This window comes from Quercus lobata, chromosome 4, assembly GCF_001633185.2.
Source record: "Quercus lobata isolate SW786 chromosome 4, ValleyOak3.0 Primary Assembly, whole genome shotgun sequence".
NCBI classification, from domain to species: domain Eukaryota; kingdom Viridiplantae; phylum Streptophyta; class Magnoliopsida; order Fagales; family Fagaceae; genus Quercus; species Quercus lobata.
In genome coordinates this window covers 14,147,977-14,164,804 of record NC_044907.1, presented here as the reverse complement: position 1 = coordinate 14,164,804, position 16,828 = coordinate 14,147,977, and the positions used below count along the sequence as shown (strand labels likewise).

At 32.9% G+C, this 16,828-nt stretch overlaps 1 pseudogene across 1 annotated transcript; it reads right to left on the bottom strand.

Annotated features, from left to right (window-relative positions):
• Positions 1–12,012: 12,012 nt before the first annotated feature.
• On the bottom strand, positions 12,013–16,210 carry LOC115986456 (annotated as a pseudogene). The gene is made up of 4 exons (XR_004090749.1): positions 15,996–16,210; positions 15,582–15,651; positions 13,630–15,447; positions 12,013–13,010 (listed from the first exon to the last, which is right to left on the bottom strand). The product of XR_004090749.1 is annotated as a eukaryotic translation initiation factor 3 subunit C-like (transcript).
• Between the last annotated feature and the right edge of the window lie 618 nt (positions 16,211–16,828).

Here is a 16,828-nt window from a genome sequence, read left to right as displayed (position 1 = left end):
ATTATCAAGTTTGCTTATGATCTTCTTAATTAGTTCTTATGTGACATGTTCTTACGGGACAAATCGATTTTTATGGAAAATATTGATTTCGAGAATAAGTAATATCAACAAAACAAGTTTTTGGTACTAGGTTTGAGCTTATTTTATCCACGACTGCTTGCAAAAAAATGCATTGCACTGTGCTTATTTATAAACTATTGTCGACATTCACTTATTAATAATGTGTACATCCAACATACATTGTTGTTAAAGAATAATATAATTTTGTACAATCATCATACACAATTTTTCAATGAATTGTTCACATTTAACGTACACAATTTTTTAATGAATAACAAAATTTTGTACATTCATCATACACAATTTTTCAATGAATTGTTTACATTTAACGTACACAATTTTTCAATGAATAACAAAATTTTGTACATTCATCATACAAAAATTTTCAATTGTGTACATTCAACGTACACAAATTTTCAATGAATTTAAAAAATGAATATACACAATTATGTAAATTTAACACATGCAATTTTTCAAAGAAAGTATAGAATTAAGTATAGAATTTTGTACATTCGACAGACACAATTTTTCACTAAATGTCACAATTGTGTAAATTCAATGTACTCAATTTTTTAATAAATGTACAAAATTTTGTATATTCAACCTACACAATTTCTCAAAGTGTAAACTATTATAAACTTACACATCACATTTTCAAACAATGTATTGAATTTTGTAGATTTAACGCTTTCAAATGTTGCATAGAAGTATGTACATTCAATGTACACACTTTTTAAATGAATGTACAAATTTTTTTACATTAAACATACACAAATTTTCAATGAATGGACAAAATTGTGTATATTCAATAAATAGAATTTTTTAATATATGTACAAAAATATCTATATTCAACCTACACAAATTTTCAAAGAATGTACACAATAGTGCATATTAAATGCACACAATTAATTAATGATTGTACACAATTTTATACATTCAATGTATACAATTTTTCAATAATTGTACAAAATTGTGTATATATAATGTACAAAAATTTACAAAGAATGTCAATAATTTTGTCCATTCAATGTTCACATTTTTCAAAGAATGTACTCAATTTTGTTTATCTAATGTACACAAATTTTCAAAGATTATATATAAGTTTGTATATTCAATGCATTTAATTTTTCAATAAATGTACAAAATATTGTACATTCGACATACACAATTTTTCAAAAAATGCACAAAATTATATAGATTTAACATACACATTTTTGAATGAAAGTACAAAATTGTATATATTCAACTTATACAAATTTTCGAAGAATATAACCAATTTGGTACATTCAAACACACACACACAACTCAACTGAGACTATCTATGTGAATCTGAGTAAAAGAGCATCAGATACTGAAAATCAAAAGTACCCTTTTACATAATAAAATCAATTCAACAAAACCCAATAACCATATACTGATATACTCTCAATTTTTCAGGTACAACAACGAAATCAGAAGTTTGATAATTCATACAAAAGCCCTCTGGAAATCTAGATAATGCAAAAAAATAATTCCTTAATTATATTGATAAACAAAAAAAAAAACAAAACAAAAACAAAAAACAAAACACGCATGCATACATAGAACAAAAACTAAAACAAATCATTCATGGCTACCTGTTGTGTTTGTGGCAATGTTGTTGGCTGCAGCGCTGAGAGAAACAAAAGGAGGGTGCGTTCGTAAAGTTACAAGAGGTTAGAGATGGGCTGGGCTTTGTTTAGCCCAAGGGCACAACCTAAATTTTAGGTTATTAGTTTTGTTTTTTTACTTTTTTAAGTTTCACTCAAAAAATAAATAAATAAAAAATGTAACCTACACAAATTTTCTAAGAATCTACACAATAGTGCATATTAAATGTACAAAATTAATTAATTATTGTACACAATTTTACACATTCAATATATACAACTTTTCAATAATTGTACAAAATTGTGTATATACAATGTACAAAAATTTTCAAAGAATGTCAATAATTTTGTCCATTCAATGTTCACATTTTTCAAAGAATGTACTCAATTTTGTTTATCTAATGTACAAAAATTTTCAAAGATTATATATAAGTTTGTATATTCAATGCACTTAATTTTTCAATAAATGTACAAAATATTGTACATTCAACATACACAATTTTTCAAAAAATGCACAAAATTATATTGATTTAACATACACATTTTTGAATGAAATTACAAAATTGTATATATTCAACTTATACAAATTTTCAAAGAATATAACCAATTTTGTACATTCAAACACACACACACACACATAACTCATCTGGGACTATCTTTGTGAATCTGAGCAAAAGAGCATTAAACACTGAAAATCAAAAGTACCCTTTTACATAATAAAATCGATTCAACAAAACCCAACAACCATATACTGATATACTCTCAATTTTTCAGGTACAACAATGAAATCAGAAGTTTGATAATTCATACTAAAGCCCTCTGGAAATCTAGATAATGCAAAAAAATAATTCCTTAATTATATTGATAAACAAAAAAACAAAAACAAAAACAAAAAACAAAACACGCATATATACATAGAACAAAAACTAAAACAAATATTTCATGGCTACCTGTTGGGTTTGTGGCAATGTTGTTGGCTGCAGCGCTGAGAGAAACAAAAGGAGGGTGCGTTCGTAAAGTTACAATAGGTTAGAGATGGGCTGGGCTTTGTTTAGCCCAAGGGCACAACCTAAATTTTAGGTTATTAGTTTTGTTTTTTTACTTTTTTAAGTTTCACTCAAAAAAAAAAAAAATGTAACCTACACAAATTTTCTAAGAATCTACACAATAGTGCATATTAAATGTACAAAATTAATTAATGATTGTACACAATTTTACACATTCAATATATACAACTTTTCAATAATTGTACAAAATTGTGTATATACAATGTACAAAAATTTTCAAAGAATGTCAATAATTTTGTCCATTCAATGTTCACATTTTTCAAAGAATGTACTCAATTTTGTTTATCTAATGTACACAAATTTTCAAAGATTATATATAAGTTTGTATATTCAATGCACTTAATTTTTCAATAAATGTACAAAATATTGTACATTCAACATACACAATTTTTCAAAAAATGCACAAAATTATATAGATTTAACATACACATTTTTGAATGAAATTACAAAATTGTATATATTCAACTTATACAAATTTTCGAAGAATATAACCAATTTTGTACATTCAAACACACACACACACACACACACACACACATAACTCATCTGGGACTATCTATGTGAATCTGAGCAAAAGAGCATTAAACACTGAAAATCAAAAGTACCCTTTTGCATAATAAAATCGATTCAACAAAACCCAACAACCATATACTGATATACTCTCAATTTTTCAGGTACAACAATGAAATCAGAAGTTTGATAATTCATACTATAGCCCTCTGGAAATCCAGATAATGCAAAAAAAAATTCCTTAAATATATTGAGAAACAAAAAAACAAAACACACATACATGCATAGAACAAAAACTAAAACAAATATTTCATGGTTACCTGTTGTGTTTGTGGCGATGTTGTTGGCTGCGGCGCTGAGAGAAACAAAAGGAGGGTGCGTTCATAAAGTTACGAGAGGTTAGGGATGGGTTGGGCTTTGTTTAGCCCAAGGGCCTAACCTAAATTTTAGGTTATTAGTTTTGTTTTTTTACTTTTTTACGTTTCACACATAAAAAAAAATGATTAAAAAAAAAAAATGCAACCTACACAAATTTTCTAAGAATGTACACAATAGTGCATATTAAATGTACACAATTAATTAATGATTGTACACAATTTTATACATTCTATATATACAATTTTTCAATAATTGTACAAAATTGTGTATACACAATGTACACAAATTTTCAAAGAATGTCAATAATTTTGTCCATTCAATGTTCACATTTTTCAAAGAATGTACTTTATTTTATTTATCTAATGTACACAAATTTGTAGGTTCTAGTTAGCTCAACTGGTAAAATCTCTGATAGTTGAATAAGAGATCTAGGGTTCAATCCCCGCCTACACCAAAAACTGATTGGTGTCTTGGTCTGATGACAAAAAGCTATCATCAGGAGCGGACGCCATAGGTTGAAACTCTCTCAAAAAAAAAAATAATAATGTACACAAATTTTTAAAGATTATATATAAGTTTGTATATTCAATGCACTTAATTTTTCAATAAATGTACAAAATATTGTACATTCAACATACACAATTTTTCAAAAAATGCACAAAATTATATAGATTTAACATACACATTTTTGAATGAAATTACAAAATTGTATATATTCAACTTATACAAATTTTCGAAGAATATAACCAATTTTGTACATTCAAACACACACACACACACATAACTCATCTGGGACTATCTATGTGAATCTGAGCAAAAGAGCATTAAACACTGAAAATCAAAAGTACCCTTTTACATAATAAAATCGATTCAACAAAACCCAACAACCATATACTGATATACTCTCAATTTTTCAGGTACAACAATGAAATCAGAAGTTTGATAATTCATACTATAGCCCTCTGGAAATCCAGATAATGCAAAAAAAAATTCCTTAAATATATTGAGAAACAAAAAAACAAAACACGCATACATGCATAGAACAAAAACTAAAACAAATATTTCATGGTTACCTGTTGTGTTTGTGGCGATGTTGTTGGCTGCAGTGCTGAGAGAAACAAAAGGAGGGTGCGTTCATAAAGTTACGAGGGGTTAGGGATGGGCTGGGCTTTGTTTAGCCCAAGGGCCCAAGCTAAATTTTAGGTTATTAGTTTTGTTTTTTTACTTTTTTACGTTTCACACATAAAAAAAATGATTAAAAAAAAAAAATGCAACCTACACAAATTTTCTAAGAATGTACACAATAGTGCATATTAAATGTACACAATTAATTAATGATTGTACACAATTTTATACATTCTATATATACAATTTTTCAATAATTGTACAAAATTGTGTATACACAATGTACACAAATTTTCAAAGAATGTCAATAATTTTGTCCATTCAATGTTCACATTTTTCAAAGAATGTACTCAATTTTGTTTATCTAATGTACACAAATTTGTAGGTTCCAGTTAGCTCAACTGGTAAAGTCTCTGATGGTTGAATAAGAGATCTAGGGTTCAATCCCCGCCTACACCAAAAACTGATTGGTGTCTTGGTCTGATGACAAAAAGCTATCATCAGGAGCGAACGCCATAGGTTGAAACTCTCTCAAAAAAAAAAATAATAATGTACACAAATTTTTAAAGATTATATATAAGTTTGTATATTCAATGCACTTAATTTTTCATTAAATGCACAAAATATTGTACATTCGACATACACAATTTTTCAAAAAATGCGAAAAATTATATAGACTTAACATACACATTTTTGAATGAAAGTACAAAATTGTATATATTCAACTTATACAAATTTTCGTAAAATATAACCCATTTTGTACATTCAAACACACACACACACAATTGAACTGGAACTATCTATGTGAATCTGAGCAAAAGAGCATCAGACACTGAAAATCAAAAGTACCCTTTTACATAATAAAATCGATTCAACAAAACCCAACAACCATATACTGATATACTCTCAATTTTTCAGATACAACAATGAAATCAGAAGTTTGATAATTCATACTAAAGCCCTCTGGAAATCCAGATAATGCAAAAAAATAATTCCTTAATTATATTGATAAACAAAAAAACAAAACAAAAACAAAAAACAAAACACGCATACATACATAGAACAAAAACTAAAACAAATCTTTCATGGTTACCTGTTGTGTTTGTGGCGATGTTATTGGTTGTGGCGCTAAGAGAAACAAAAGGAGGGTGCATTCGTAAAGTCACGAGAGGTTAGGGATGGGCTGGGCTTTGTTTAGCCCAAGGGCCCAACCTAAATTTTAGGTTATTAGTTTTGTTTTTTACTTTTTTATGTGTCACTCAAAAAAAAAAAATGTTTTTACTTATTTATTTATTTTTGGAAAGATGCAAAATTAAAGTATCCCTATTCTAATTTGAAATAATTATTAAAAATATCGAAATGACCAAATTACAATGTAAGCAATCATTTACAAAATCAAAGTGTAATGGTTATGGAAGTATGGTCAAAGCCTTTTCTTTATAAAAATGTAAATGTGTAATTATGGATGCATTGTAAAACTCAAACATTTTTTCATATTAAAAAAAATGGTAATTTTTTCAATTATATTGGACAGTAAAAAAAATCTAATTATAAAACAATATTTAATAATCTAATTTGTTTTAGAATTTTTTTTTAATTCTTTATCTCTTTATTTTTCTTCCTCATCCACCAAGTAGTCATAACCTTCCAAAGCCAACTATCTATGGCAAATAATAGGAGAGAGTGCAAGAAAGGAGAAAGAGTGATTGAGTGAAAAAATAATAATAATAAATTTAAAAATTTTAACAAGAGCTATAGTTCTCTTGTAATAGCTTTTGCAAACTTTTTGAATAGTATCAATGACCAATATTGTAGGGAATTTTTTTTCCTTTTTGGAATTTGATTAATAGGATACTCTCCATTTTAGAGTTTTAGGTATTTTACTTTACATGATCAAATGTGAATGCTTTTACGTTATGATTCTTCGTTGTAGAATGTTATTTCTTTTCTTTTTACACTACCTCTCAATGCCAACCTAAATGAAATAATTCAACATGTGTTAAATTACCAATTCTCCCTAAATTTATTTTGCTCTAATCCAACGCATGGATCATATTAAAACAAATTCTGTTAAAGATAAAAATAAAGCACCAACTCTAAATTGATAGCATGGCTTTTAAAGTTTATGCTTTATATGGTTTAATTTCAAATGTTTGTTAAGCTATGTAGATATGGATAAATTGTATATATAGTAGACAAGCTTATTACGTTTTCTATTATAATCTCCTTTTCAAATATCTTGCTTGTAACAATGCTATGCAAACAAGAGAGCTTTGCAAATGATTGGAAGGCTCCACACACACACATATATATGACAGTTTTTTTTTTTTTTTTTGAAAAACAAACACATACATGTACAAAAGAGAGAGAAATGAGTCCTAACACAAAGACATGCTACAAATTTCATTCAAAAGCTATAGTAACTTTTAAAAAAGTGTAAGGCAAATTATACTACACACAACGCATTCTCTTTTATGAGTTAGAGTAACAATCTATATCTTTATGTGATTGCTTTTATTTTATGCAGATTTCATGAGTGGCTCTCCCTTAATAAATCTCCAACTATTTCTGTTTCATGTGCCATTTTTTAAGGATCCAACTTCCTTCCAAGTTTTATAACTATTAATTCTTATACTTTCTAGTTTGTAACTAATAATTCTTATACTTTCTAGTTTGTTCAAAAGATTTTTTAAAAATTAGAACCTATACCTATATTATGGGCCTACATTACGTAGTCCATATTCTAATGATTAAAATTCTTAAGAAAAATGCTAAAGTTACAAACTATTTTACAAATTATTTTATAAATAGCTGATATGGTGAGTGATTTTAGTAAAAAGAAAAATGGTACTAATTGTGACTCCAGATGAGATCCACTAAGAATTTGCTACATTAATAATTTGTAAAATATTATAGATTAGTCTATAACTATAACATTACTCAATCTTAATCACATGATTAAATTGAGGAAAAATTATTAGGTACTCTCGGAGTACCATAAATGCGTAGTCCCCTCTCTCACATAAATGGTGGATCACATCATGAATTTAATTAGTGGGACTCACCATTTATATGAGAGGAGGGAGTACGCATTTATGGTACTCCGGGAGTACACAATAATTACCCTAAATGGAGAAGGCAATGCCACAGCTCACAAGGAAAAGGAAAAGGGCAGGAAGGTAAAAGATGATCCAATCTTTCTGCCTTAATTGTCTCTCCTCCAATAACTCACATTTGCTTAATCTGCTTTGACAATTTCCCTTTTTGAGTAATTTACTCTTTCTACAATTGAAATGTTCATTCTCAGTTAATTTATTATCCATGAATGTAATAATATAATTGAAGAATAATGCAAGAGATATAAACCATTTTACAAACTGCTGATGTGGTAAATGATTATTAGTAAATGAAAATATGATATTAATTGTGGACCTAGATGAAAACCAATAAGAAGTTGCCCACATCAACATTTTGTAAAAATGTTGTAAAATAATTTGTAGTTGTAGCATTACTCATAATTGAAATGCTCCCTAGCTAGCTATAGTTAATCACCCATAATAATTCAATTGAAAAACAATCCAATATATTCTCCCTCTCTCTCTTTTCTAAAATGTCTGATCATTCAGAACCCACCAACCCATCCTCCACCTCGACAGCGACCTCAAAACATGCACCCTCCATATCATTGGACTCCCTATCTAAAACCAAATCAGCCATTGAATCTCTCCCCTCCATTCTCTCCTCCTTTCCATCCAATCTCTCCTTTTCTATCTCCTCCAACCCTAACCCTGCTTTCTCTCTTCTCCATGACCCCCAAGTTGCCTCCCAAGTATCCTCCCTCCTTTGTGAACCTAACTTTAGAGCTAGTGACAACAACCTCTGTCGTTGGCTTTAGGACACTTTCCAATCTGGTGACCCTAACCTCCAACTCATTGTCCTCCACTTCCTCCCCATTATTGTAGGGATCTACCTCTCCCGTGTTGCACTCCGCAACCCCTTGCCGGCTTTGAGGCCGTCCTTCTAGCCCTCTACGCCCATGAGACCACCTCACGTGCAAGCCAACCCATAACCATGAATGTACTGAACTTGTCACTTCCCAGTGTTTACCATGAAGCCAAAGCACCCATTAACAACAACTCCACAAAGCTTAACCTAGCAATCATAAATAAAGCTATGAGGAATTATTGTTGCGAAATAGAGTTTTAGGTTTTAAAAACACACTTTTAAATTCTCAAAACGCTTAATCAAATAGACTCTTAATAACCCATATAAAAACATGTAAAACATAAAATGATTGGAATAACAATATATACTATTTTTTTTAGGAATATATATATATATATATATATATATATCTATTAGCTTTTAATTTATGTATACACATATCTAGAGGAGGTCCATTACATATACATAATTAGTTTTCTTAATAAAGGAGAACCAACTATGTGCCTAAGCTCCCACTTTTTCTTCTTCTTTTTATGGATAATTTGACCATTGACAATTGAGAATGAAGAATTTAAACCCTAGATGCGTGTAGTAAAAATACTAAAAAGTGTCAATTGAGTTTCAAGTCTCTTAATTATTCAATTTATATCACAATACACTAGTGTAAGGACCTGCTTTGAGTCCTAGGCCCAAAGGGTGGATGGACTTAGACCCAAAAAGTCCAAAACAATAAATTTGTAGAGAATGGGTCGAAGAACTGGGCTTTAATAAACTAGTCAACCAATAAGATAGATCTTGATGACAAGAGAATGAAAATAAACTAGTTTAAATCCTAGAAAACCGTCCTCAGCCAAGTCTGAGGAGACTAAATCTCTTCTGTTAATATTCCAGTTAGGTTACAAGTTCTATTCTAGAGTGCTATAGTGTTTTTTCTTCTTCCTTTTTCCCTCCTCTCCTCATGGAGGGTCTCTTACATTATATAGCTCTCTTTGGACCATCTTGATCCTACACTTGTTGATCATTTAAGCCCTTACTTGAGTGTCCATCCCATAAAACACCCTCTCTGGTATTCTGTGAGTTGTGGTAGCTAAGGTAATACTGTTCAAGGGTCTTCTCAACATAAATGCAGTCAGAAAAGCAGCTGTAATGCATTTAATGCGGTGGTAGCAGTTAGATATTTCTAAGTTCTCATCATCTTTATGTGTTTATGGTGCATGTCCTTATCACTGGAGCTTCCTGGAAGGTCACATTGATTGTTAGAGTACATATTCGAGTTGTATTTATCATATTCAAGGAGATGTTCCTCCTCAGACCACTCTTCCATCTATATCTTGCTCATTAAGTCTCAGGTTTGAACCATTCATTATCTTTTGTTCGTTCTCAGACTACTCACGCTCTCGGCCAAAGTTCAAGGCCCAATATATGATTTGGGCCCTTAGCCCTACAACTAGTATTTTTTTTTAATGAAGACCAATATTTTGGTCTTCATTGAATACAGTTAAATAATGTTTTACAGCTCAGCATTAACTAATATTAGATTGACCCCATTCTCTTCCAAAAATAAAAGAAATTGACCCCATCCGTGCATCATAAAATAAACAGGTAGGTTGGAAAGGATTTTGATTTCTCAACTACAAGTGGGAGGGTATGATAAAAGATTAGGTAAAATGTAATTGGACTAATGAAAAATTTTAAACTTAAGAAACATTTTTTATGGTTGAAAAATGAAAAAGACTTTCCCCTATTCAAAATTTTTTATTTATTATTGAAAAAAAAAAAAAAAGGACTTCTCCCTTCCCAAACAGACTTCGCCCATTCTTCTTCCTAAAATGTCACCACAAGATTGTGTGTAGAACAGAACAAAAGTCATGCCCACATGGATTAGTATAAGGCTCTAAGCAATAATAAATAATTAATTTTTTTACCAAAAAATAAATATATAATTAACATGGTCATTTGGGTGGTTAAGTATTTTGATTAGAATAACCCAATTTTTTGGTGAAAACGATCCCAACCGATCTGATAGGACATAAGCTTTTCACTAAATGCAAATGGCCCACAAAACTCGTATTTACCACAAAATATATGATACAGGCAAAATGTTGATCATGTTCTCCTAAAAGGCATTTCCTTTTTGGGGTTCATACTCTTAACAAAAAAGGGGTACTCGGAGAAGAAAAAACACAAAACAAAAATGGGTAGCCCCAAAAGCATTTTAGGAACTTGATTTTCAATTCCAATGAGCTGGGATTTTTTTTTTTCTTGGAAAAAGTTTGCATGTAAACACTTTGCACGTTTGAAAAGATTAGAATAGGATTTGAAAATTTGCTCAAATTGACAATAAATTATTAAAGTAACATTGAAAAAAAAAAAAAACATGTGAGTAGGTTGGGGAAAATGCCAGTGCTGCTTGACCCATCTTGTCCCTTTTTGTGTTGCACAAGTTTTTTCCATTTTAAAGAGGGGATGGAACTGTGACAAGTTGATTATTATTCTACCTAGGTGTGAATTAATCACTTTTGTTGTTAAAGCCTTAAATCCAATATAAAATAACTAGTCACTAACTAGTGTAATACAAAGAAAGTTCGAAAAATGAAGTATTGTTAAATAAAAAGTTAAATTAAGGAACTTATAGAAATGAACATACATAATTTAATTATAATTTTTTTTTTAAAGATCAATCCTAATTTATTTTGATTTTATCTAGAAAGAAAGTAATATAATTTTAACACTACTTGTAAGTTGTAACTCAAAAAACCAAATTAACCAAATATATACTAGAATGATAGTGAAAAATTTTGGTTTTTCAAAGCTTAGGTAGCAAGTTTAGAGGAAATCAACTAGAAGCGGACATTGATATACAGAGATATAGACTAAAGCCAGAATAGTTCAGCCAACTAAGACTTATTAATTTCCCAAATGATTCAGGTCAGCTCATGAGTCCTTTTTCCAGGTTTCCAACTAATCTGGCAAAACAATTCGATAAAAAATTTCATAAGATTCGAAACCTGCCAAACAAAACCAGTCCATCTCATAGAAGTGTAAACTATTATTATGAGCAACTGATGAAACAAAACACGTTGGAGTAATGCTGTCATAGCAACAAGCATACAATATCCACCTTTCAAAGTTAACCTTCAGTTTAGAACTTCAGAAATAGACCTCTGAAGGTAAAATTCAAATACTGCAAGAAAATTAAACAATTTTTGGACAAATTTCAGAACCAACAGAATAAGTTTTCTCTAAAACGCAAGAACTTTTAATCAGTATTGTCTTCTCTTCCAGTAGTCTTACTACTCTAAGCATGTATCCCTCTATGAAGACTGACCAAGCGAGTTGAAGTATCTATTTGGGATGCCCTCACAGCTGAACCACTCTGATAAGCACTCCTCCCTGACCCTCCATATGCAGTGCCTTGATACCGTGTGCCCTGATAGCCACCACCTCGTGACTGACCTGTCCGGTCCCTTGAATACCCACCTCCAGCAGCTTGGCTTAGTGGGAAAGGTCTCCCTCCACCACCATATCCTGTGCGCCCAGTGCCACCACCTTGCCTTCCCTGAGTGAAAGACAAGTTTTCTTGCCACCTACCTCCAGGAGCAGCTGTTCCAGCAGCATAATCCTGGTTTTCTCTCCGCCTCTGAGGCAGATCCAAACTACCACCACCTAGCCTTGCTTCTATCGCTCTCTCATTACTTTCTGCAAGGACAGAGAGCTTCTCTGTAAACTGGAATGCCAGAGCTTGCAACCTAGTGTGCTCAACATCATGGAAAACGATGCACTGAGTTGGTTGATCCCAACTTGCATGGAGCTCCTCATTGATCATCATCTTGCTGACAATACTGTGAGTCTGAGGAGGTCAAACAGTTTGGTGAGCTGGTCCAAGCTCAGGGAATCATAAGATGAGGAATAAGTAAATAGGTAGGTCCTCAGAGCCTCTTCCTTGATCTTAGCCTTGAGCATCTCAAGCACATTCTCTCGATTCCTTAGAAGCTTCCACGCATCAAGGGACTTGATGACATCAAACGCCTTCTCAAAATCTCCCTTGCTAAGGGCCCTGGAGGCAGCCATTACATGGTCTCTGACATTTTCTGGGGGACCTGTAAATGTTTGCCTCTCACTCACCTCAAGCAACCGTCGGAAAGTCTTACTTATGACCTTGCGTTTTGCATCATGAATGTTAGCTGCCATGTTGGGTACTTCCAGCAGCATAGCACATATCAGATGGACAGCCTCCAGGAGCTCAAGATTTATGTGCATGTGGTATGGCATTTGGCGTCTCCTTTCAATCCTTTCCTGTTGATTTTGAGCAGGGGACAATTACAACAGTGAGTCCATGGAACATACATGTGCACACTTACATAACATAGAAGATTACAGAAGCTAATCCAACAACAATATTTACAAGAAAAGATGTGCAATTTTTAATCCCCTATGGAATAACCAACAAATAAGTCTCATACAACACATTCTACACAGCCTACAAGCTTTCATTATCATACACAAGATGAATGAAATCTAACCAGCAGAATTGCAGCTAACCTCACATCAAAATCTACATTCAATTTTTTATTAACCTTAAATGTAATGGCCATATCATACAGTCACATCATATATTACCTTTACTCCTCCATCATCTCATCACATTGTACCCTTTTTTGTATGATGTACCATGATGTGTGCATGTATGTGTAACAAATTAAAATCCAAACAGCAGTTGGACAAAACCTCACATAGTATGAAAGGTACACAATCATACTACATAACCATGGTCTAAGCAATTTTTTTTCCTCAAAAAAATAAAAACATGGTCTAAGCAATTTACAAGTTTCTAACTTTTTTTAAAATTTTATTTAAGAAAAGAGTACCAAATAATTATAAATGTATATATGAAACAGAAAGCAAACATCAGTACCTGTTCTGGAGTCTTCTCATGATATCGGCTTTGCGAAACACCTTGTGCAAGCAACTCCTTTACCCTTCCACCAGAATATAGTTCAGAAAGGCAGCCATGGCCCTCAGTAATTAATCCAACCCGGAATGCACATAGACCAAGTTGGGCCATAGCTCTATTGAAAAGGATCTGTGTTGATATGTCCATATGCTGAATACTTTCCTGTAAGTGACTCATTAGCAGCAAGTCACGTGAAGTCGAAAACTCGTCTAGGAGAGCATGGTGGTAAATATCACATAGCATACTTCTTGCTTTGGTCCGCTCATCCCCAAACTTGTAGATGAGGGACACCAAAAAATCCATGTGAGTCCTGCTATTCTCTGGAAAGGTGGCTTTCCGAGGCACAAGCTCTGGAGTAACAACAAATGCAGATGGCCCCCTACTTTCCTCAATCACTTTAGGCTCCTCACCTGCTTCTCCATTATCTCCGTCTCCTGTCTGCTCAGCCAGTTTTCTCATGGCATCATAAACCTCTTGTGGCTTATAATAGATGAGTTCAACCCGCTTTAATGCAACCTTTGCAGCAGCTTTGAGGTTCCCAACCCGTTCTAAATAATCCTGGACATTTTGAGCAAGAACTGAAAACATGGGCTCATCCCTGAGTCTCTCAACATACTCACGAGTGTGGGGATCAATGCATTGCAAGCTCTTGAAAAACTCAGTGTCTATCTTTTCAACAAAGGCAACCAAGTTTCCCCAAACCCGGATAGTACCGTTATATTCTGGTCCCTTCTGGGTTTCATTCTCATCAGGTTCCACCATATCATCTACCACAATGTTGGGATACTGGACAAGAATGTCCAATATCACAAGCATGTTCTGCACGCATTTCTTCCATACATTTATAGGCATGTAGCCATTGAGTCCTGGATTGACGTCAAATTGTGCCGAGACAACACTAAATAGAATTTCCAGTTTTTGAGCAGGGGTCTTAGCAACCTTGGTCAAAAAAGTAAGCTGCTCAACCTGCTCAAATCTTCCAGTTCCTTTCCTACCCCGAGCAGCCACAACCTCCTTGAATTTCTTGTTAACTGTATCCCATGTGATCTCACTAGGATTCTTGAATTGCTTATCCATAAGCTTATCTTTCTTGCTCATCTTCTTCTCCCACTGTCCATCATCATCATCTTGGCTATCCCCAAACTTGTCATCATCATCCTCATCCTCATCCTCAGAATCTTTGAATTCAATTTTTGTCGGATCCTCTTCAATCTCTGAATCAGTTTCTTCATCCTCATCCTCCTCGTCATCCTCGTCCCTTTCCTCCTCACTCTCAGGATTTTCTCTACACTTAATAATCATATCCTCATATTGTTTGTTGTTTTTCTTCAGCTTTTGTTTCATTGAGTTCAAGGCCTTGGCATTGCTGCTGCTCATCTTCTTCTTTGCATCCTTGTTTGCCAAAGTCTGACTCAGGAAGTCCTCCAGCATCACAAGTGTTTTTATGTAAAGGTTAGGGGCCTTTTCAGACTCTGTGACACGCATGACTTTCTCCAGCTGCTTGTTTATCTTGTCAAAGCTTTCCTGCAAGCTAACCCAGTCGTTTATTTTCATCGCATTCTTCATCTGATCAACCGTGGCTGACATTTCCTCAAAGCGCTTATCTTTTGCAGACCTAACAACTCGCTTTTTGCCATCGGAGTCATCGCCATCACTGTCATTCCCATCATCAATATACTTATTTTTCATGTTATTACCTACGTTGCCAGTGTCAGCAGACACCTCATTCTCAATCTCGTCACCGTAATCACTATCATCATCCTCAGAATCACTACCACCCTGTCAACAGCAAAAAATAATAATAATAATAACAGTTAATAACAACCTTTATCAAAACTGGTTCTCAAGGTTTAAACATAATACAGAATAGAGTAATTGAGACGAGCAAGGCATCAAAATAAAAAAGTAAGAACCTGGGACGTCCAAAAACGCGAAGCCATCTCAGAAATTGGTTAAATCCAACAGGTTATAAAGCTCCAGAAACTGCATTTTAAACAAAAACCAAACAAAATTTCAGATACTTCAGTGAATTAACATATCAGATTCAAGTGTCTTAACAAGCATCACACAATAACATGAACAAGATAAAGCACTTGAACCCCACAAAAGTCCTAGGAATGGCAACGGGTCGGGTTCGGGGCGGGTTTTTTTTCTATACCCGAACCCGACTCGCGTGACTGCCTCCGTGAGCCGAACCCAAATTTTCCCTTTCAAAATCACAAACCTAACACAAATTTCAGATTTATGATTTTCCCCTTCAAAAATCACAAACACAAATCCTATTATAAGCACAATCACAGAGATCATAAACACAAACACAAACTCACATGGACGAACTGAACCCAGAAAAAAAAAAATAGAGAAAGATGAGAGGGGTCAGGGCTGTGCGAGATCGGCGAGGACGAAACGGAGAACGATGAGAGAGTCAGAGAGCTGGGCTTGACTGCTTGTGGCCGTGTGATTGAGAGAGCTAAGAGATGAAGAGCAGTGTGTGAGTGAGAGAGATGAAGAAGGAGAGGCGGCGTGTTACAGAGTTAAGAGTATATTTATATATAGGGTAAGGGGTTTTAATTTTTATTTTTTTTAATATTATATATGTATAAGGGTCGGGTCTGGCCGGGTTTGCATAACACCCAGACCCGACCCGAACCTGTTTCGAGGTTTTTTTATTAAAACCGAAACCCGCTCCATTAGGGTTGGGTCAGACCGGATACCTGAGGGTCGGGCCTATTTTGCAATCCTTACGTCCCACGGTGTGGATTTGCTTGTTATAGCGGATGCTAATATTCTATAACCTTTTGTATTCTCAAATAAAATTACCTACTTTTCTTTAAAACTAAAAAACAAAAACACATTATTATTGACATAACTTGTTTCATAATATTTCTTCAAAACATAACAAGATGATAAGTTGTAAGTGATGAACATTTTCTTTTTATAACTTACATCACTTTTATTTTTTCACAACTCACAACAAATCATGGAACAAGTTGTATCCTTGAATTTATTATAATTAGATATTTAATGCTTCTTATATGTATCTCAACTTGAGAGGAGTTGTTTTTAGAGTAATGTTTATGCATGCTAACTAAGTTTTTAAATATTTTTGTATTGAAATAAAGGGTTTGAAGAGTTGAAATTGGGTGCAATATATTTTGTT